Source organism: Callospermophilus lateralis, chromosome 10 (genome assembly GCF_048772815.1).
Source record: "Callospermophilus lateralis isolate mCalLat2 chromosome 10, mCalLat2.hap1, whole genome shotgun sequence".
Classification (NCBI taxonomy): domain Eukaryota; kingdom Metazoa; phylum Chordata; class Mammalia; order Rodentia; family Sciuridae; genus Callospermophilus; species Callospermophilus lateralis.
In genome coordinates, this window is record NC_135314.1 from 12,370,060 (window position 1) to 12,393,137 (window position 23,078).

Genomic DNA, 23,078 nt, shown 5'->3' on the forward strand with positions numbered 1-23,078 from the left:
TAAATGAATCTTTAGTCAGGTTTTCCCTCTCCCACGGGTTCAATCCTGATACCGGGTTGAGATTTGGTAATCGGGAGGTCGCTGAGGCTGGAGTGGCAGGGCTCTTTCGTAGAGTGGCTTCCTTTCTTCCTGCACTGCTGCTGTGGGTTCCATCCCTCGTCTTCCTCCCTGCAGCAGTTGTCCCTCTAACTCTCTGCCTCAAGTTGCTGTAGGCTGTCGAAACAGATAACCTGGGGTGTCAACCAGTAGGCTCTCAAGGTGGGCTCCTGCCATTGGCTGGATTGAGTTCCAGGGCCTCATCTGGGCATCTGTGGGCCTTTGGCAGTGGCCAGCCTGGCCCTGCTGATTGCACATTACTCCCCTCACATTATGCTGTCATCATAGTAAATAGCCACCAACAGTTACTGTGTGTTCACCATGTGGCAGGTTCTCCCATGGAATACCCTAGAGCTCTGAACATTCCCAGAGACCCGGCCATTCAGAAAGGAATTATTAAATGTTTAAATAGTTAATTAACTAAATAAATAATTTAAATTTAATTAAATTATTAAATATTGAACAATAACCAGTAAGTAATTGTATATGACTTGTATATAATCATGCCATAGATGAATAATTCGATAAGGAAAGATATAGTCACAGAGAACATATAAAGCATGTAACCTTCCCAAGGCTGAGGTGGGAAGGTTGCGCCTTATGCAAATGAGCAAACAGGCAGAGGTTAGATTACGTGCCCAGGGTCCCACGGCTAGGGGTGCCTGTTCTGAGTTCCTCTTATTCCTGGGCTTGAGCTGCTTGAGCACAGACCAGGGCCTGGCAAAGGGGAGGCCTTGTTAGATGCTGCTGGTGGGATTGATCAGAATCGGATGATCACAGCCAGCTGCCCAAATCCCAGATAAGAAAACTGAGTCCCAGTGTGGTGCCATCTCAGAGCTCTGGAGGTTAGCTCTGGTCCACGTCCTCAGGGTGCATGACAGTGTGGACTAAGGCAGGAAGCATGTCAGGGGTTTTGGGTTGTTCCTTGGTTCCTGGCAGTCTTGTTGATGGCTTAACAAGGATGCTCGGGGCAGGTGGAGTTCCTGAGCCTTCCATGTGCAGTGGTCAGAAGAGTGGCTGGACCTGAGAAGGCAAAGCAAAGTCTGAATTTACACCAGCCTGCTGACTGGTGAGCAGATGAAGGGCACATCGACAGGTGTGGTTAAAGGGCTTTTTTTTTGTTCTTTCTAATGTGACATTAGCAAATTTTAGCCATTCTTTCCTTAATTCTCATATTTAATATCGATCGCTTGCCTAGTATTATCTGACCATTTCATTATACAGATTACCCACTTCTGTGTCTACATAACTTTGCATAATTAGTTTTAGAATTTTGTTTTTATTTGGAGTTGCCACCAACTTTGAGAAGAGCTGGGACTATGGTGTAAATCATTTTGTTTTCTCCAGATCATTTGCAAGGAAGCAGCTCTTGCCTCAGACTCTGGCAGTTTTTACCCATCTGTGCAGCCACCCTACAGGGACTGAAATCACTGGGTGAAGGTGCACATTCCTGCCAGCCGCCCCTCCTGCCTCACTCCGCTTTTGTCATTCGTCCTGAGAGCAGTCAGCATGGTCCCCTTGAAAGCCTGTTTCCCACTGAGGGTCATGCGCTGCATTTGGCTGTCGTGGTCATTTTGTAGAAGGCCCCTTGGTTTGGCTTCCGTCGATATCTTCTTACGATTCCGTCCAGGTTCCTCCGCATTGGCAGACACACCATACCTGATGTCACGTGTCTCTTCTCCTGTCTTCCCCAGGAACGTCCACTTTTGAAGTATCCCACTCACCTGGGTCACTTGGTTCAGGTGGCCATCAGCCAGCCCCTGGGAAGTTGCTCTTTTTGTCACAAGTAAGCGTTGACTTATATACATACAGCTTCCGTATTTCTCCACGGGCTTTTGATCTTACTTGTATCTGTGTGGACTTGCAGTTCTCTATAGCTGCAGTTCGACTGTGTCCCCCTGAAGTCATGTGTTCATGGTATTTGGCAGTGGGGTCTTGGGGAGGTGGAATGAGAGGAGGGCATAAGAATGGCATTCATGGCGAGGAAGAGAGACCCTTGCTGGATGCTGCTTTGGTCTGGCCACGTGGTAGCCTCAATCACATGATGATGCAGCGAGAAGACCTGGTGCCAGCACCGTGCTGCTGGACTTCCCAGCCCCCAGAACAAGGAGCCAGAGATGCCTGGTCAGTTTCCTGGTCTCAGATGTTCTTTTGAAGACACCTGTCTCATTAAGTGAGTTACAGTCTGCTTGTGGTATCACTTCTCCCCTGAGTGGGCCTGTGAAAGGCCTCATGCAGGTTCTTCTGTCCCTCTGAGCCTCAACCTTTCTGGAGCCTGATGACCCTGGGCCCCCCCTGCATGGACTCTGACACGCCCATGGCCGGTCACCTCTCAGGGTGGATACCCCTCCTCACTCTAGTCACTAAGCTTTTTGAAAAGTAAGTTTTCTGTTATGTTGGGGTCAATAAACCAGAGGCTTTATTTACTTACTATTTATTTATTTTGGGAAGGTTTGAGGGAGAATTGCTTTTGTTCCTAAATTGGAAGACAGGCCTGTTTAGGATTTGTCCTTGGCATGGAAGGACAGCGCTGTGCCTCCAGGTACATTCTTACACAAATTATTCAAAGACTCAGGAGGGGTTCAGTCATGTCAAGATCCAAGTTTGGAAATGTCATAATCACTTTTTCTCTCTGCAACGGGTGTCGATAAGATTTCCAAGAAGATAAAAGGGCCACTTTTTAAGGAGGGGTGTAGGTGAGAGAAAACCTGAACCCCAGACCTCCACCAAGGAGCAGTTATCAGATAAACCTGCAAAGACTGTCTTAGTATTCTCACCTGAGGTTCTGGAAAGGGAAAGAGCTGAGAACTGTTTTTCTTGGTAGTCTTCATGCTCATTACTCCCTTCTGCTTTCCCCTCCTTCCCTGGAATCCCCATCCTACTGCCCCTGCCTGCAGTCCTGTGACCCTGCCCTGCTATCCAGGTGTAGACCTAGGACCCGGCACCTGTTGTATCGCTGCACGTTCTGAGTGCATGTTGACTCTGCTTTCCGTACTCAAAATAATCCACAAAAACTCTGGACTCCAAATTTAATCTAAAAAATTTGTTGTAGATAGGTGTTTTTTTAAAAAAAAAAATCAGCATTTTAGGGAAGTGATCATCCTAATGAACACTTCCAGTTTATATCCTTGTCGAGCAAATGCCATTTTTACCATTTATATTATGAACGTATCTCTGTTTCATAGATGCCACACACCCTCGCACAATTACCATAGACCCATGTAGGAGAGTACTTATCTGAGACAGGAACTGGACACATCTAGAAATTCAGAGCATGTCAATGACATCATCTTCTAATCTGTTGTCAGAAGGTCCTAAGACTGAAAAAGTCCTTTTTGTCATTTTGAATTTTCAGTCTCCACACCCACATTTCTAAAGACTGTCCCCAGGTTCTCATTTCGGCATGTCATTCTTATCTTTGGCACATGGTACTCATTTGGCTGAATGGCATGGACCTGGACACCCCGATTTTGAGCCTGGCAGGATAGATTTCCTCGGAAAAGCTTCTTCTGATGGCTTCCTAGAACCAGAGCATTTGAAAACCTACAACTGTGATTTAATTGGTGTCTCCTGACTTTTTTTTTTTTTTCTTTTCTTTTTTTCTTGTGTGCTAGAGATAGAACCTAGGGAACGGCACCTGCCAAGCAGGTGCTCTACCATGGGACTACATCCCCAGCCCATTCCTGATTTCTTCTTATCTAGGAGCCCTGTATTGTGTATTTCTTCTTCTCTAAGTGCACTGTATTGTGTGGTGTTGGATTATTTCCCCCCTTTTCTCTGCTTTCCTTTCCTCCAGCTTTTTATGTGCATGAACCCAGAGTTGTTGAACCCACTTCTGAACCCAGAGTTGTTCTGTTGTAGTTAGCATTTCTTACACCTCTGGTCGTAAGTTACATGGGAAACCTTTGGTTTAGCCTGGAGTTCCTGAGGGAATTGCAAAAGGGACTTTTTCATTGCTTAGGAGTAAATAAAGCACGTGAATTGTGTCTTGGTTTTCACAGTCAAGGGGAGTTCATAATTCTCGGGTGCCCCCTACCTAAATGTCTTATATTTCATTTCTTTTGGGAAGAAGGAACTTGAGTCAGAGTTACATCTGGACTCACCATCTCATTTGCTTTCTGCTTTAGCTTATTTTTTCCCCTACAAGTTTTTTCTTTCTTTCTTTTTTTTTTGTTTTAACATTTTGGTGTTAACCATTGTGAAGAGGATGCTGCTCTATAATCCAGAAGCTTTAACCCTGGAAATGATTTAAAATCTGTGGTCATGAAGGAGAGATTTCCAGGATAGTTGACATCCCAGTTACATGTTGGGTAAAATCACCCTTATTCTCCAAGCCTAATGTCCCACCTAGATAGCAGGGATAGGCAACTGCATATATATTCAATATTTTGATTCATTTACGTAGGATAGATTTCCAGTCAAAGCTGTCTTTTTATGCAGTCTCAGCGGTGTCCGTATTTAATGACCTCATTTGTGTTCCACGTTCTGGGCTCCCGAAGAGGAGATTCTAGAGAAGAATGAGAAATTGAACCCAGAGTTGTTCTGTTGTCTAGTTGTAAATTCCACTGTATCACTCTGGTTCCTATAGATGAGTCCTGGAGAAATCAGCCGTGGGCTTCTGGGTGTGGGCTCATGATCTGGATCCTTTTGGGCTAATCTGTGAGGACAATGATGTCCCTGTCGGGGAGTCCACCTGCCTCCCCCAGGCCTGAGCACTGGGTGCATAGTGTCTCCCACATAATACCAGTTGTTTATGGTTGTTAACAAAGAGACTGGATCAGGTAATCTCTCTCTAGATGAACACTGCTCCAGAATTTGTATCCCCTTGTCACATTGTTTATAACTGGGGAATTGTCTTCTATGAGTTTTGATTTTGGTACTGACTCTTCTGAGTTAACTTAGGTTAATCCATTTTACTACATGGCATCTCCTACCGTAAGGTACCTGGAATTTTTAATTTTTATCCCTTAAAAGTGTGGTCTTTTAAATCTACTATCTATATTTAGAAAATCTGATTTGCTTTGTGGCTTTCTTACAAGTTCCTGGGCAGTATTGCCACTGGCAATATTCTTTCCAAGATAGATATTCCCTTTTTTTTTTTTTTTCATCTTTATTCCTCTTTATTCAATAATGGTTTAACTTTGGGTAGCACTGATCTTTCAAAAAGCCCTTGAAAATGTCAAAAGCTAGAGAATCAGTGTATTATTCTGCAGGGCCAGGGTGTTAGGGGTTGTCACTTTTCATTGAAATTTACCATTGAGGAGGGTATGGAATGCCCTGGAGATTGTGTTAAGTGTCCCATTCATGGGAGAGCAACGTGCATCTTCAGGAACCAGATTCGCTGAATTCAGGCACTAATTTCTCAAGGCATTTTTTCATTCTCATTTGGTTTTTGAAAACTTCTAATTATGGCTCTGGAGCCTGGAGATTGGAAGGATTCCATGTTTTTATTTTCTCCAGCTGTGGCTCGAGCAGTGGACCGAGCAGTTTCCAATGGGTTGCTCCACCCACTCTTATCATTCCCGTTTTACCGAGGAGGAAGCTGAGGCTTGGTGATGTGGAGTAACTTTCCGGTGTCATTTGTGTATTCAGTGGTAGAAGCAGAATTCCCACGACTCCGTCTGACTCTCACATCCATCCTCTGAGCGCTGGTCCCTTCCTCCTTGCCTCTCGGTGGCTAGCCTAACACACCTGCATTGGAGGCAGCTCTGGGAACAGCCCTTATTTTGCCTAATGCTGCTGGGTGTCTTTCATGATTGCTCAAGACCTGTTCATTATCTATTTCAGATTTCATTTCGAGATTAATAATTAACCCTTAAGGGCTTTTCCCATTGTGTCAAGTTCAAACATAAAGTAGATGACAAACTCCCATTATAAATTGAATATATGTAGCAAACAAACAGCACAGGCCCTGACAAGACGTAGCAGCTGACAGGTTTAGTGTCTGTTCCACTGACGCCCAGGCCCATGTCAGCAGTTGAACGCATTCTCAGAAATGTCACGCCAGGGGATGGTGGTGTCACAGTTGCACGGCCAGTTTTTCTGCCTAAAACCCAGGGCTGTGCTCTCCTTTGTCCTAAAGTGGATTTGGGATTGAGGTAAGAGATAGGGAAGTCTCTTCAAGAACTAAATATGCATGTCACTTTACAAATAATTTTTGAACAGTTCTTTGCTTTGTTCTGGAGATTTTTGGATGCATTGTATTCAAAACAAGGCAAGAAACCTATAATTAGAAATTTTGGTTCATGGTTGTTGATTTATTTTGTTTGTTTTAATTAGTGGGAAGAAACTGCTAATGAGTTTCATGAAACTCCAAATCTAAGTATCATTGCTGTATAAAATCACCTGTAAAACCTGTATTCTTGTTGGCCCCTACGTCACTCCTCTGATATATTTATTTAATGCAGAGAGATATATGTTTCTTTCTCTGAGTCATTGATACCAGGCCATGTGAACTAGCATTTGGGGTGGGGGTATGTACTATGATTACACATCTTTTAATTTTTTTTCCCCAAAGTGCACATCCCAGACCCCGCTCCTGCTCCTGCTCCGACTCCATCTCTGTATCTTAGTATCTTTCTTTTCACCCCACCCCCCCACCCCTCAGATGGGTCTGATCTGATCCTTATCCTGAGTAAGCAGGATGGGAGCCAAGGATGACGTGTGTCAAGTTCGTCATCATTGTCTTCTATGTGGTCTCTGCGGTGCTTTTATGGCCGATGGAAAGATTTGGATGAGAGAAGATAGAAAATTGGAGAGGGAAGATTACCAGTGCTGGCGATGACATTGATACTCAGAACTGCCAATTAGGCAAACACCTTGATTCCTGAGAGCAGATGGAACCAATCTGTTGTACATAAAGGAGCACCTTTTGTTGAGATGGTTTCCTACAGCAGAGACCCACCGACTCTTCTACAATTTGTCAGTAGATATCCCACAAAGTCAGCCTTCGTGATTATGGAAGTTTGGGAAACCCTAGGTTAAACAGAGTGAAATTTACTTCTTGGCTGTTGGAACTGGATTTCCCAACTTTGACCTTATAAGGTGCATATCTTAGAGCATCTGTAAGCACATCTTGTGTTTCTATAGAATATGCACCGTGGAAGGAGCACCGCAGGTTTTGAGGGAGGTTGGTCTGGGTTCTCATATGATACCAAGCCACTCCTTCATCCACCAGGCAATAGATGTCATGTGCATAGAAATGGCACTAGAGTAAGACCCAGGTGACTATGATGATTAAATGATTCAATGTACATAGAAATGCTTTTCAGATGATGAAGCTCCCTGCAAATATTAGTTACCATTATACTCTCTAATTTTAAAAATCATGGTATAATATGCAGAACATAGAATTTATCATGTCAACCTTGTTTGGTGTGCAGTGGCAATGTACATAGAAATGCTTTTCAGATGATGAAGCTCCCTGCAAATATTAGTTACCATTATACTCTCTAATTTTAAAAATCATGGTATAATATGCAGAACATAGAATTTATCATGTCAACCTTGTTTGGTGTGCAGCGGCAATAAGTGCCTTCACATGGTTGTGCATCTGTCTCCACCATCCTTCTCCAGAACTCTCTCACCTTCCCAGGTGAAGCTCTGTGCCCTGGAAACAGCAGCTGCCCTCTCCTCCCCGACCCTGGTCACCACCCTTCTATGTTCTGTCCCAGTGAGTTTGTTCTTCTGTCTTATTTCGTTTAACGTCATGTTGTCAGGTATACCCACGATTTTTATGTGATGTGGATTTTAATGGAATTTTATTTTCTTAATTCACTTGACCCTGGTGCTGTTCTTTTAACACGTAGCATGATGTGGGACAAGTGCGTGGACCCCTGGAGTGTTTCTCCAGCATACCTGTGCTCCCCTTAGTCAGGCCCGTGACTTCAGGAGATGGGGTACGGTGGGTGTCCCTGAGAATGGCCCATCAGGGATCTGTTCCAGTCTCAAATAGGCTCCAAAAGGACCCAGATTTTCTATCACAAGTTGGAGGAGTTTTCTTCCTTGTTAAACCAGGTTTTTGAAATAGAAGAGACATGAGTTTCAATACCTATTTTTTGCCGGTTTATCTTGCAGATGATTTATACACAGGCAGGATTTTTAAAAAATTTTACATGTCATGATTTTTGCCTGTTTTAAAATGGCACCTCTTGATATAGGACACTTTGAGGGGAAAAGTTCTTTAATGGTCAGGATGAAAATCATCCATTCCAAATTCAGATCACTTAAAATTACCTCTTTTTCTTATTTGCATAAGATTTAAACAAACCTTTTGAAGTGTACGATGTTTTTGAAATGAGAATTCTCCTCCCTACCATGCTTTTATAGAGAAATGATTTCCAGCTGCCCATTATTAATCCCCAGGATTAAGAATGTTTCCTTTTCCAAGGATTTCTACAGTATTCTAATTATAAAGATGATATCAAAATGACCGTCATTCTTCTTTTTCCTGAGTAATCATAAAATGATGGTCAAATTAAACTATCATCTTATCCTGGTGTGCATGGTTTTCTTAAAAGATAAACGTGGTTTTTACCATTGCCTTGTCAAGGGCACATCCATAATTTCCATGAATATTAGCTGCATTAATAGACTTTGGGCCTCAAGATGTTAGATTTCACCCCTCCCTCTTACATAGTGCAGCAAGTTTATCCTGCCTTAGTTGATACCTTTAGGGTCCTTATCACATTTCTCCCCCTCAGCCACCCAAATAAGCAACCTGTAAGGTTCTTTAAGGGGCCATAAGCCTTCCTCCTTTCAGTATCACCTGTGGAGTCTTGAGCCGCACCATCCTCAGAGCTCAATGTGGATCAAGACCGAATTGCATCCAGTTGAATTGAGAGTGAGGTTTGGGAGCAATAATTGGAGGAAAGTTTTTAGACCAACAGTGATGTCAGGGTAATCTTATTTACCTTCATGGAAAACCGAGCCAGAGCTGGGTGGTATGGGGCAAAGGGCAGGCTGATCCTTCGGGTGCAGATCAAAGCAGGAGGCTCCGGAGCTCCTGGCGCCCACATTAGTTCAGGCCTCACATAGCCCCCACGCCCTGCGATTGTGCGAATGCAGCATCGAGAAGCAGAAGGCTCGGGTTGTCATGATTGCCAGGCTCTATGTAGTGAATGCCCTTGATTAATCCCCTCCTTCTCATAGATGCCGTTTTCAATGGAAAATCACTACTGGAAAAATAAAATTCTACATTGATATGTACACAGTACTCTTCCCCCCCCCCCTTTTGCATGCCAGTCTGGAGTATCCCTTGAAGGTCCATCTGTTAAAGGCTTGGTCCCCAGCCTGGTGCTATTGGAATGTTCTGAGGTGGGGCCTTGTGAGAGGTCTTCTGGTCATTGGGAGCAAGTGCCCGTGAGGAGGGTAGTAAAACCCCAGCCTTTTCCTCATCTCCTTTTGGCTTCCTGACCATAAAGTGAGGGGTTTTGTTCTACCATGGGTTCCTTCCATGATGTACTACTTCACCACAGACCCAAGAGCAGTGGGGCCAACTAACTGTGGACCAAAACTTCCAAAACTGTGAGAGCAAAGTAAACCTTTATCCTTTGTAAACAGATTATCTCAAGTATGTGTTATAGTAACAGAAAGCTGGCTATAACACAACACCATATCCAACAGCTCCCCTTTTTTGTGATGTAAAACATTTTAAAAGCACTTGCTAGGTGTTAAATTTTATTGAGGAGGAATCTGAAGCCATAGAGAAATCAAGTGATTTTCACCAACTTAACAAATTGTCCCATATCTCAAAAAGAAATACCCGTTGCCTACCCTCTCTGTATGTTCTTTGATTTGGCCCACGAGCATCCTGCTCCATGGAGAACAGCATTTGAAGGATGCCTAAGCCTCAAACCTCTGCTTGTTTTCTCACCAGGTGGATATTTTCAGAAAGGGATTCATTAGGCTGTGGAGGGCTGGGAGTACATCCTGGGCCTTCTCAGGATGGTTTGGTTTAAATGTGGACTTGTCACTTCTAACTAGCTGGGAGGAAAGGCTTTCCCAGTGTGATGCATTAGTCAGAAACAGGGTGTAGGAGGATGTTGAACAATTGTTCGGACCCTCCTCCCTGTTGCTGGGCTTTCAAATTGAACTTCAAACCCAGCTGCATTGGAATTGAGGACTTGCTGGGACACCCCCACCCCACCTGCTGTGTGCTTGGATTCTTGGCTCGGTGGTGGGAGGGGGTGGTGATTTAAAATCTGGGCAGAAACATCAGCTGCAGGGAAGCCAGTATACCTAGGGCCTCTATAATTGACATGTGTGTCAAGGGAGGTTCAGAGAAGGAATAAAGGTAGGGACTATGTCAAGAAGCAGGAGCTGAGGGAGAAACTACTACATTGTTTGTGTTTTCCAATCTGCAAATATATTTCAATACTATTTTCCATATTGAGATAATAGACCCTGGATGGTGTTGGCTACCAACAGACATGAGCTTGGTTGGATGCAGTTGTTCAGAAACATACAGCAGAGGTGACATTGGAGAAGCCATACCACTCTCTCCTTGGTGACTTCCCATGCCTTGGAGTTGTGGCCACCTGGAACACCTTAAGTAGATGTCCCTAGAGAGTGGAAATCAAGTGGACTTGAAGGGTGGTAGGGAGTTAGTCAAAGCATCTGCTGGATAGTTCAGTGTAAATGCTCTGTGGGGAAAGAAACTCTGCAGTTTCTTCCTTTGGCTCATATTTGAGGGTATTGCCTTGGTCTTGGAGAAGCGATCTGTAGGAGGAGGGTATGGTGCTTGTTGTTAGTTCAAGTACGGTAGTCTCCCCTTATGTGTGTGTGTGTGTGTGTGTGTGTGTGTGTGTGTGTGAGAGAGAGAGAGAGAGAGAGAGAGAGAGAGAGAGAGAGAGAGAGAGAGAATGAATACAGAGGGACATGTGCCATCCAGCACTATGACTGAAAGTACTGAGCTGTGGTCCACTCCCTCATGGAACTTGTGGTCCGACCTGAGGAGAAGGATTAAGACAAATGATGGAATCATTGATAATCATGAGGACTTAGAGGGAAAAAGTGATAAAGAAAATCTTTGAGGATCAGATATGCATCAAGACAGAATGGACTGAATGTCTGATTGTAGGAATGATGTGGCTCCACATCGTGAATAACCAGAGAAATAAAAAAGGCCCCCATTCGTGTAAAATGAATCACAATGCAGTCTGCTGTCATGTATAACTAATTGGAACAAATAAAAACAACAAAGAGAGAGAGTATGGGCTTCTAATCGCCACACATGACATTTTGGTGGGGGGAGGATACGTATTCCATCTTTGGAAAAATCATGCAGATTTCAAATTTTGTTTTACTATTAATCTGCCCTGCTTCCCTGCCCTTGGTAACCTCCCAGGTAGATCTTTCAGTGACTCCCGTGGGTCTCCCGTGGGTCTCCCGTCTGCTGTGTGTGCTGTGGGTGTTTGTACCTCAGTCAGCAGAGCAGTGATTGGAGTGGTGGCATTTTTGGAGGTCAGTGAATGCATCTCAAAGGTACATTAGTTGGCAAAGCAGTCGATGGTTGGGGAATGAAAGAGGGGAGGGATAGCAATGGGGATTAGCATTCGGAAGGTCCTTCAGGAATTTTGGGAGAAGAACAGGAGTTGAGGAAGGAGAAGGAGGAAAGAAAGAAATCATAACCCATGAAACCCCCAATAAAAACACAGGATCCATGTTTTCAGTTCCCTATCTCACCTAACCCGCAGCCCAGACCTGCAGATGAACAGAGGTTCATATGGAAGCCAACGATCAGGTTTACTGCCACTGATTCAATAAATGGCATATCACAACCTGGTCTGTCTGAATCCAAAGTCTCTGTGATATTCACGAGTCGTGCTGCCTTTTGGGGTGGAATCATAAATGTGGAATGTTTAGACCCTAAATGTGGTTTCAGATTAGAACTACCAGCGGGTGGCCCCCATGGTGGTGTCCAGCAGGAGAGTGGAAAGAAGGATTTGTGGTGAGCCAGATAAATTGGGAAAGAGAAAACTACAGCATGGAAAGAGCCAGATGGAAGGTGGTGGGCAGAACCTCCAGTGGGGGTGAGAGGAATATCTAAGGAGTAGCATGGAACTCAGGGAAGGAGTGTTGGTTGGAGAAGTGCAGGTAGCTGGATCAGATGCCAACTGGAGGCCACGGCCAGAAAGCCCTTTCCCCCAGCAATGACCATCTAGGTTGGAAGTTGGGCAGAGACAGAAGATTTCTTCTGGAAGACGAATCCTTTCTTTCTCATTTTTGAGGACCTGAGATTTGTTTAACCTAAACCAAGTTTTTTTTTTTTTTTTTTAAATGATTTTTCATTGCTAGCTTTTATTTTTTCAGACTATATAACTGAAAGTTTTTGGCACTTATTCTGATAGTGTCTGAAATTAATCACACTATAAAATGCATTTATGGTTGGAAACACATTTTCTGCTTTACTACATCTTGGCCAATTTTGACTGGTTACACTGTTGTGGGGTGGGTGGGGATGAATCCTTCTGTCTTACTTTATTTTTCTATGTATGACATTGTTTCATTAGCTACTGGTGAAGGAATATTTGCTACTATCTTTGTTGCAAAAACATAATTTAATGGGCCCTAGTGGGAGCTAGGGCTCTCCGTAGATAATTTCAGAGCAGTTTAAGGTTTTCACCATGTGGCTCCTGAATGGTAGTGTTACCTTCTGAAAGTTCTGGGTGATTTTGGCCTTATGTGATGTTGCTTCATAACTGGTGGTTTTTACTGTTGGATGGATGTGAAGATGATTTCATTAGGACACGGAAAGGAAACTTCAGAAGTTTTTTTCCTCTTTTGCACTTCCGTTTCTACAGAGTATTAGGTTCAAATCAATAATATACTTGCAGATACACAAAAATCAGAGTGTGCATACTTTGTTGGAGCGGGCATTCATATAGGTAATTTATACATTGATTAAATCAAGAAGTGATGACATACAGAGATACTGTGTAGGTGGGCATGCTTAGAAACGTTTTATTGAATGGTGATGTTCATGAAGCCAGTGCTTATCAGTGCCCTGGACAGGACTCTGTGCTCATTGATTCCAAGCAGCCTGCTGTCTGCCTCACTAGCTCTGTGTGTGGTCCCATAGATATTACTTGGCAGTGGATGTCAAGGTTTTTTTTTTCCAGCTAGTTGCTGTCATACAAGAAACAGATTTGCTTTGTGATTTTATGTATCGGTTTTTCTGCAGGGGAACTTTGATGTATCACTGTTGCAAGCATTCCAGTGACTCCCCGGGAACTGCCTTCATGCTGAAAGAGGCTGATTATCCTCTGTGACTTCAGGGAGGGTCATATGTGTGCTGTATTTGATTTGTTGTTGTTGTATTTTTTTTCCTTCTACTTTTAAAAATCCAGCTTGCAACTGCTTCATGTGCTTTTTATTCTCTCCCAATTTGTAATTTGGCTGGGATGAATGTTAGTCATTGTTTAGCCAAAAAGATCTTGCACTAGATTTTGGATGGTGAGATTTGGTTGCTGTTCCATTTTGCCATTCTGTGGGCCAATTCGGTGGTACTTTTGTCTTAATTGAAAAAGGAAGGCCCAACAGAGAGAACCTTATGATGCTTACCATTAGGATGCCTGTGGGTTTTGACTTGAGCAAGGCAAAGCAACGTGGATTTCTTTTCAGATGTAGTTAAGCAAAGTCACTTGCAGACCACCAACTGACTTTTATTTATTTATTTATTTATTTATTTATTTATTTATTATTGGTTATTCAAAACATTACAAAGATTGCAGAATCACATCGGTTACACATCCACATTTTTACATAATACCATAATAGTAACTGTTGTATTCTGCTACCTAACGGTGAGGGTTGGACTGTGGTTAATCCATTTCTTTCTTGCCTTCGTTCTGACCTCATGCCATGCGTTCCCCTCTCAGCCTCCGCCAGTCTGGCTATTAATGCAACCAGTGAGAGCATCACTTGCGATCCGCTTGGTGTCACATAGCTATTGACTTCTCATTTTCTCCCTTATAGAAAGGTTAAGCGATCATCCTTAAATGCTGCATTTATTTGAAGTGGCACTTGGGCTTGCTTACTTATGCATTCCAATGCATCTCACTCTGACTTGTGAAGGCTTGGAGCATTGCTTGCAGTTGACAGTCTTGTTTAAATAATAAGACGGCTCCCAGGGAGTAAGGAGCACAGTGGGTATCCCAGAAGGCAAGAGAGTTTTGGAGACTGAACTCAAATCTGACTTAACTGTTAACTTTATAGTACCAAACTGGAGTCATCATATTTTATTTTTATACTAAAATTATTGTTGCTGTTGAATGCATTTGTTATTACATGTATTGCTTTGGTCAATGAAAGATGTGGTTACGATAAAACTGGCCTCTCACAAGTTGTTTGATGAGTTTTGTTGTTTTTTGGTTTTGGTTTTGGCTTTTTGAATGTACAGGGACTTGGCTATTATTGGCATCTCTGTTTTGATGTCCTTCCTATCTAAACTTTTTGGGAGCTCCTGTGATCTGGTGTTGGCATCCCCTCCAGATTCATGTGTTGGAATCTGGTACTCAGTGTGATGCAATTATTAAGGGGTGATGGGAGTCAGGTCTCAAGATCTCCACTTCCACAAGTGAGATCAGACCGTAAAGGAGGCCTGTGAAGCCAGCTTGCCCTTCCCCATGTGAGGATGCAGCCGGAAGGCTCTGCCTGTGAGGAACAGTCCCTCACCAGACACTGAATCTGTCAGCACATTGGTCTTGGACTTTCTAGTCTCCAGAACCGTAAGCAGTACATTCCTGTTGTCAATCACCCAGTCTGAGGTATTTTTGTTGTAGCAGCCTAAACTAGGACAGGAGAGTAATTTTAAAGTTTTTCTTAAAAAAAGAGCTTTTTTAATACATTAAATACTGGTTATCGCAGAGTTTTGTTTAATGTACAACAGCAGCATGTTTTAAACGTTGCTTTCAGTTCTTTGGAAAAATTTAAAAAATTAAAGAAATGAAATACAGGAAAAGGAGAGTCTACCTTTTATTATTTTGGATAACATTGTTTTCATAAAAAGATATTCCAGCCTTCTGACAGTCCAGAGTAATAACTATTTCCCAGGCAGGGAGTGGGGAGACCCAACGCCACAACATAACTTCTGAGCAAAAGTGTATGTGTATGTGTGTGTGTGTGTGTGTGTGTGTGTAAAAGATTAAACAGAAAAAAGATGCCAAAGTACCAAAGTACTTGATATTTTAAATTTCCTTCAAAATAAATTCAAAATTTGAAGCAAACGTCTTACATTTTAATTTGGTGTCTAGTGGGTTCCAACCCTGTTTCCCTTGTTTTGAGACCATTTGTGGACTGAACACCAGGTATCTGGTAATTTCACTAATAGTGGATTCTGGCTCTCAAGGACAAAACTTCCGAACTAGGGGCTCCATTAGCCCTCAGGGTAAGGGTGTATAGACACCTTCTGATTTTTCGGGTGACAAATGAGGAACTTGGAGGTGACCGGCCTCCGTCTCCCTCCTTCATTCCTAACAGCTATCCACATGCTGGTGATCCCTCCTGCCATTCTCGTTACTACAAGGTACCCATTTGGGCGACCTCATGTGATTGGTTGCAACAAGCTCCACCTTCTCTTCCAAGCCCTGCAGTAGGTGGATACCGTGTTTGATCTTGTAACTCCCACAGTAAAAGCCCATCACCTCTTCCCGTTACCCGTAGTAATGAAACCGCTGTTGACCGGTGACGAGTTCTTGCTTCCCCAATGTTGAAGAATAACACCAGAAAGCACACGCCGAGGCAAGGTCAGAGTAGAAATTAGAAATTTATTAAAGGACAGCAGAAAAGACTTCTCCCGGAGGAAGAAGGGGACCCAAGAGGTGGAATCCGTGGAAGGGCTGTTCTTTCCCCTTTTTATAGTTCTTTCAGTGATGGAATGTAGGTTGGAGGCCTACAGGTGGGCTTAATTATCACCTTTTGGGATGGGCTATCTCCGAGTCTGTTGGGGCTGTTTCCTGGGCTCCATTAACATTTCTTTGAGGTGGACTTTGGCCTAGGGCCTTTTCAGGACTTCATTAACATTCCATGAGTTGTCCTGAGTTTTCCCTGAGTCATTCCCAGCATGGCCTCCATTTTCGATTTCACTCGATATTAGACCTGATTTACCTGACTACACTGACTACCTAACTTTAAATCTGGCTTCAGTAACATCTGATTTCTCTTGGAGCATCCATGGTCCCAGACCAGTCTTTTAGCCTTATCAGCTGCAGCTCTTTCCTGCAATTGTCTCTACAGCACTGGGCTGATGGTACTTTCATCCCTCAGTCTTTATTCTTAGCCCTCTCTTCTCTTGGAGTTGTTTTGCCTTTCCTCTCCCTAGTATAAACCTCCCCATCCTTGTTTGTTCCCTTCCTTCCTCAAAAGGCAAGTCAAATCCTGATAGCCCTCCAGGACCAGGCTCAACTAATAGCTTCTCCTTGCAGAATGGATCTATTTCTTCCACCATTCACTACTGATAAAGCCAGATTGGCCTCATTAGAGGGGATGAGTGACCACCAGTTTCATGGATTTAGGTATCTTAGGAAATGGCCTAATTCCTTATCCCAAGGTGCTCAATAAATGTCTATTAGGCTGAACTGAATGGGCAGCAATTAGGATAGTTCTTATTTAGATACTCTGCTTTATCCAAACAAGTCACAAGCAACTTTAGCCAGTCATAAATACAGCTGTTTAGAAATTATCTTTATTTTGCTTTTATTTCACACAAAACTATCATTTGTAAGATGATAGCTTTGTGTGAAATATTTTTATTTATTATTTATTATTAAATATTAAATATTTTTATTTAATATTTATTACTTTTATTTCTCACTAGGAAGGAAAGAGAACACTGCTGATTAAACTAGAATACACCATTATGATTGTGAGAAACATTCAATTCCAGAGATGTTAAAGTGAAAACACAGAGTTCTTAGCATCAATGAAATAAGGAATTACATTGAACTTGTTAGGGCTTGTAGTCTTAATTGTATAACTACCAAGTAACTTGAAGTGATTTCCAAATAAAAAAATTGAGGTCATTGTGAAAGGTGTCTTGCATTTGGAAATGAGGAGAGTGGAAGGGAGTGTTTTGGGCAAGGCATCCAGGGAGGGACCAGGCCTTGGGAACATTCTCTGCTCTGTCAAAAACACCTCTGACAGCATCTTCAAATTTGAGATAGTCCTTCACTTAGATGGAGACTCATAGGTAAAGAATCAAACCTCTCCATTTTGAAAATCCTTGGGAGGAATTCCTTTAAAAATTTTTTTAAAAAGTCATTTGAATTTCAAGACTCTTGGCTATCTAAAGTGTTTCAGTTATTTCTTGATTAAAATTCTTCCATTAGGTTACGACGTGAACACATATCAAAGTTCAGGGTGCTCATAATACCTGCTTAGCGGTGGCCTTATTCAGGGACATGTGAGAGATTCACTTCTGGGAAGGGCAAGCATGTTTCGCCAGGACTGCACTCACTCAGTGCCTTTTGGTTATTTCGGGAATTGCCAATGGAATAGTCACACACACATACATACTTAGTATTTCTTAATCTCTTCTTTTCCTGCATCCCCAAAGCCACAGCCTTGGAGGCCACCTCCTTGGTAGCTGGAGTGCTGATATCTCTCTCTAATCATTTTTCTCTTCAAAGAATCTCACACTTTCCTGCCAATCCAAGTGCAGCAAGAGCTGGGACCAAAGAAGGAAGGAGTTCATGAGGGAGGGCTTTTTTCCCTGGCGGCCATTTAGATGCAAAGTGTGAGGGGTCAGTAAAGTGGATTTGTCACCCCTCCCCCACAACTGCAAGCTCTTCAGAGGGTTGGTGGTATTTCCCCCGTCCTCTGTGTCACGGCGGCAATCCCGGACTGCATTGCTCATAGGCCTACATGCCACACCAGCCTTTGGGGTGTGTGGCCTCACCCAGAGAGTGCTTCCCTGATTCCAGGATGGCCTCCCACTCTAGATAGCAGCTGCAGGCTGAGGTTTGCGACTTGTGGGGAAGTTTGGAGAAGGACATAGTGAATAGTGACCTTATCTTGTTTTGCTTCCTGATGAGGGAAGGGGATCTCCTGACACCCTGACTGTGTTTGTGACTGATTCCCCCAGAGCTGCATGGTAAGGGAGCTGGTTGAGGGGGGTCCACATTGGAGGAGTTGGGGACCATCATGGAATTGTTGGTCGCACTTTCATACATTCAGGTCACCTGGCCAAGTGACCTCAGTGGCAGGGCAGCGTGTGCTATGGCCCAGACTCACTTCCTGTGGGTGCCTTTCCACTTGACACACCTAGGGCCATCTTCTTTAGACTGGGGATCCCTCTGTCTCCGTGCTGGCTTGAGGCTAGATGTCAGGCCTGGAAAACCAGGGGGAATTAGACTCACGTTCCCTTCCTGGATCTTTAATCTTTGACAGTGAAAGAGAAGCACCCCTCACCCACCACCATCCCAGCTGTGTGTCCTGAAAACATGGTTTCTTCCTGTACATGGCGAAGCTCCTGGGGCCCCAGTGGGGCAGGGGGATGATGAGAGAGAGATCTACCAAGGGAAAGACACCTGGGTGGCCCAATTTTAGAAAATTTATTGTTGGGCAAAGTGGTTTTAAATTGAAGTCTCTCCTAAACGGAGATCTCGATGTGCTCTTGAGAACATAACTTTGGTAAGAAGTTTAAGGATTCAATTCTGTGATGTTTTATAGGAGGCTTGAAAGCACCTCTAGGAGAGTAGCATCCTCTCCCTCTTTCTCCTTAAGGGCACCCAGCTAACCTAGTTCTTTCACTGGGAACGCCCTGGAAATCAAGTTGCAGCTTGGGCACAGCAGTAAAGGACAGAGGTCAGCATTAGAAGCGAGCTACCTTCAGCTCTATTTCCATTCTCTTCTGGGATCAAATGCTCCACAGTCTCTCGCAGTGACAATGGGAAGTGCTTTTTTGATGTAATTCAAAATTGATAATTTAGGAACCAAGAGCCCAAAGCTGTGATCTGGTCACTGCTCTTGGAGTGTTGGAAGGGATTCTCAAGTGTGCAGTAGCTTCATGGCTTTTAGAAATGGGAATGGGTTTCTGAGAAATCATGTGAGTCTCATGGTATGTCCACTTCAGCAGGCCAGGGCCTCCCAGGAGCCTAAAGTGTCAGGCTGCAGGGGTATGGGGGGGCGCGGGTTGGATGGCCAGCTGTGCAGCAGAGCCCTCTGGGACTGGTGGTTTCCAAATTCCCTAGAATGACACTAGTAGGGAACTCTGCAGTGACTGATTCGGTTTTGTAATACTTTGGCAGTCACCGGTTGGAGGTGTCTAAGAGTAGTTGCAAGACGATAAACACCCAGAACTTAGGGAAACTTAGAATCTGAGTGTTTTGGCCTAAAGCCACTTAACATAGTGTGAGCCAGATAGTGAGCTTTCCATAAATGGCAGCTCTCCCTGGGCTGGGGTAGAACACATTACTTCATTTTGAAATGCACTGACTTTACTCGTAAGAAATATGGTAACGTCTGTCCCAGCTGAACTTGATCGAGTATTGCCAAAGATTCACTGCTCTAAAATTAAAACGATTTTAGTAGATAGCTCCCAACTTGTAGCCTGCTTAAAAGTATTGATTCTATGAATATGTTTCTTGCTTAGTTACTTTGGGATACATTTGGGTATATTAGGAAGTACTATTGCTGAAAATTAGAGCAATCCGTGGATATGGAAAGTTTGGGGGATTTTGTTTGGCTGCTTGGAATGTCTGTTTTAACAAACAAACAAACAAACAAACAACAATAACAACAAAAACCCACCAATTGGCCTACAGTCAGTTCATTCATGCTTTATGGAATAGGAGTTTGGGGCCCCTTTCTTGGCTCATTCATTTGTGCTGAGAGATCAATTTTTCTGAGAGTCCTGGCCCTGCCCCAGAGCTGCCAGGGGTCAGGAGGGAAGGTGGATACCTCATCTCTATGTCTGAGTCTTAGCTGCAGTCTCAGCTTTCCCAAAAGCCAGACAGCACACCCCTGGGTGGACCTGTCCTTAACCTCAGGTGGGGTGTGGCCATCTGGCAGCTGGACCCACCTCTACTCAAGGGAACCAGAGAGCCCCACCTTCTGGTCTCAGTCCTTCCTCTGGATCTGGCACTGTGGATGGAGGGCAGACAGTGCTTCCTGGGAGGCAGCAGCAGCCTCTCCACCCAGCCTTATCCTCTCCTTCCCAGCTGCTGTCCCTGAATTGTCATTTCTTTTCAATCAATTGTCAAAGTTCAGAACATGGTTCATCCTATCACAGTGGCCTCAGGGGGCCACAGTGGAAATTCCCGTCGGATCCTAATAGCAAGGACGTGTGTCCTTCTTCTGAGAGTTTGTGAGGACACTGTGAACTTCGCAGTGGTCATTGCATTCCCCATTGGAGGTGGCTGTCACAGGCTTCCTGTCAGTGACATGGCTTGAGGCTCCACAAGGTGCACACCAGCACCCTTCGTGTCCTTGGTCTTGGTCTTACCTTTGCGATTTTTTCCCCCTCTTTTTTTTCTAGAAGTAATTTCCTTTATTTTATTTTAAATTATATATCATTGGAAGTCACTTCGAGTCTTTTCAGAAAGAAAGTAACAGTTAAAAGAAATTAAAAAGACGACTGATTAATTTTTTAACTTTCTAAAATTTATATTCTGGTGTCCCAGATCCATCCATCCATCTGTCCATACAATCAGTACTGATTCAGGAGCTAACTTGAAGACTAAAAACCAAATCATTCTGGTGCTTATTACATATAAAATAAATGTTAAGAATTTTGACCCAAGATCTCTACATCCTCTCTCCCTTTTTTAGGTTTCAGGTAGAGGAGACTACCTGATTCTCATTAATTCACTAATTATGGAACTTTCTTGGGTACTAAAAAAAGACAAATAGGAAAAGAACTAACACACTTATGTAGAATTTTATGGCTGAGGGTGCTAAATTAAAGTGATTCTTTAATTTCTTTCTTATAAACATCCTTTCGGGTGGGTGTTAGTAAGGCAGACACTTCTACATCCTTTTTTTCCTAGTGGTTTCAGAGTGGATCATTTAGTAGCCCAAGATCACATAATTTAGAGAGTGAGAAAGTCTGGTAATTGAACCTGGGTATTTGTGGGCCAAGTATAATACACTTTTCTCTATATAATTTGATTTCTGAAACTTGTAAGAACTTAAAAATGACAAAAAAAAATGGGTGTTTTTGAAGATGAAGAAAGAAAAATTCTGGTCTAGCAGACTTTTTTAGGAAAAGCCAGGGATTCGATGCCATGGGCACTTGTTTCTGACACATGTCATGGTTTCTTCGTCAATCATGCCATAGGATTGGATCCGTGGGGCTTCTGAGCCCCATTCTTGCAGGTATTTGAAGGCTGAGATTAGTTTTGGTTATTCCTTTCACACTTCCCTGTGAAAGCTGGTCATTTGACACCTGACCCAGAATCTTACTGTATGAGTTGAGAGTGAATCATAGTGATCTTGAGAAACTCCGTCTATTGAGTATGCATGTCATTTTACTGTAAGGCAAGCAGGTGAGTGGTACAGAGGGACTCATCAACGTGGCTCACGTGTGTGTGTGTGGGGGGGGGGGCGGGGAGTGCTGTGGCAAACTGAGCACACAGCATCTTCCAACTGGGTTAATTAACTCACCATATTCGTTGCTAACAAATTGAAGGCTATTGATTTCATTCAACTTAAACAGATTCATTTTCAATGAAATAAGGTCATGTTAGCCTCCATAACACTAGCCTACCCCCTAGGACACTCTTCATGTCTTACAAATGTTAAATAACAGCAGAAATAGAAGCTAGCATTGAAAAGAACGGATCATGGGGTACTTGGTGGGGCCTTGGGGCCTTCCTTAGCTTACCTGCTGCTTGTACAATAATAAATGTGGAGGCCTCTATTTGTCCACCTCATGGATCAGTTCCACAGCCCAGGTCATGGGTAAAATTTGTTTCTACCCAAATCAGAATAATAATAATGGTAATAATAATAATAATAATAATAATAATGATAATAATAAAAGATGCCCATTGATCAGTGTTGCTTTCCCTTGTATTTCATAAATAACACTCCATAATGTTAACTTTCCTCTTCTTTAGTTCTTTTGCTCAAGGACTTGAAGAATATAGATAGAAAAAAAAAAAATGAAGTCTGTTTGATAGTGTACAAATTGCACCATCAGCCTCTGTGGTGCAGGTGGAAGGACAGCCGCCCGCAGGCCCCTTTGCCAGCAAGAACCCAGCCTTGCAAATTATTGGCAGCTGGCACTGTAATGAGTCCATTTCAATATAAATGGGTTGTTGCTTATTAATTTCTGCCAGTTCTAAGCAATTCAGGGACTGCTTTGAAAATTTGGAAATTTGCGGACAGCCGTTCACAGAGGATGCCCAGGAAAAGGGAATGAACAGGGTAGCAATGGGGGGACTCATGAAAGGGCAAGTTTTGTAGGGGTAATGATGGGGTATTGCTAGAACTCCTGTTCCTTCCCCTGCAAGCGTGAGTCACTAGCTTCATGGTTAAATAGCACATTTTCCAAGATGAGGAAGGCGCGAAACTTCACTTCTTGTTCTGTTCCGTGTGGATGTATAATTTATTTACTTATTGCCTCTCTCAGCTTCTTTTCTACAAGTGGGCAATTCTCTCCTGTTCCTACCTTGCTGAAACCACCAGCAAGTGGGTGGCAGCAGCAGGCAGTCCACAGGGGAATGTCCAGTTGGAAAGTAATGAAACGAAGCCATTCACAGAGACCCTCCAGGCCTTTTTGCCTGCCTTTGCATTTCCAATTTCACCTCAAAAGGCAAACTGTTTAAAAACAACTGGAAAAAAGAAAAAAGAATCAAAGGACCATTAACCCTGCTTTTTCTCGGAGCCCTCCTTTTCAATTTACTTTTGCTGTTAAATAACAATTGGAATTTTTCTCTGTGCATATTCTTCATATGAGTTTTCTATGAATGTGATGTTTTCATCTTCAGAAAACATGCATATGATGAGGAGGGCTATGGATTTCAGTTGGTCTCTCTTTT

The 23,078-nt window shown here is 43.2% G+C and overlaps 1 protein-coding gene across 3 annotated transcripts in view; it reads left to right on the forward strand.

Annotated features, from left to right (window-relative positions):
- Positions 1–23,078, forward strand: part of Tiam1 (TIAM Rac1 associated GEF 1) — a 362,213-nt gene that overhangs the window by 207,592 nt on the left and 131,543 nt on the right. The gene's annotated exons all lie outside the window — the stretch shown is intronic.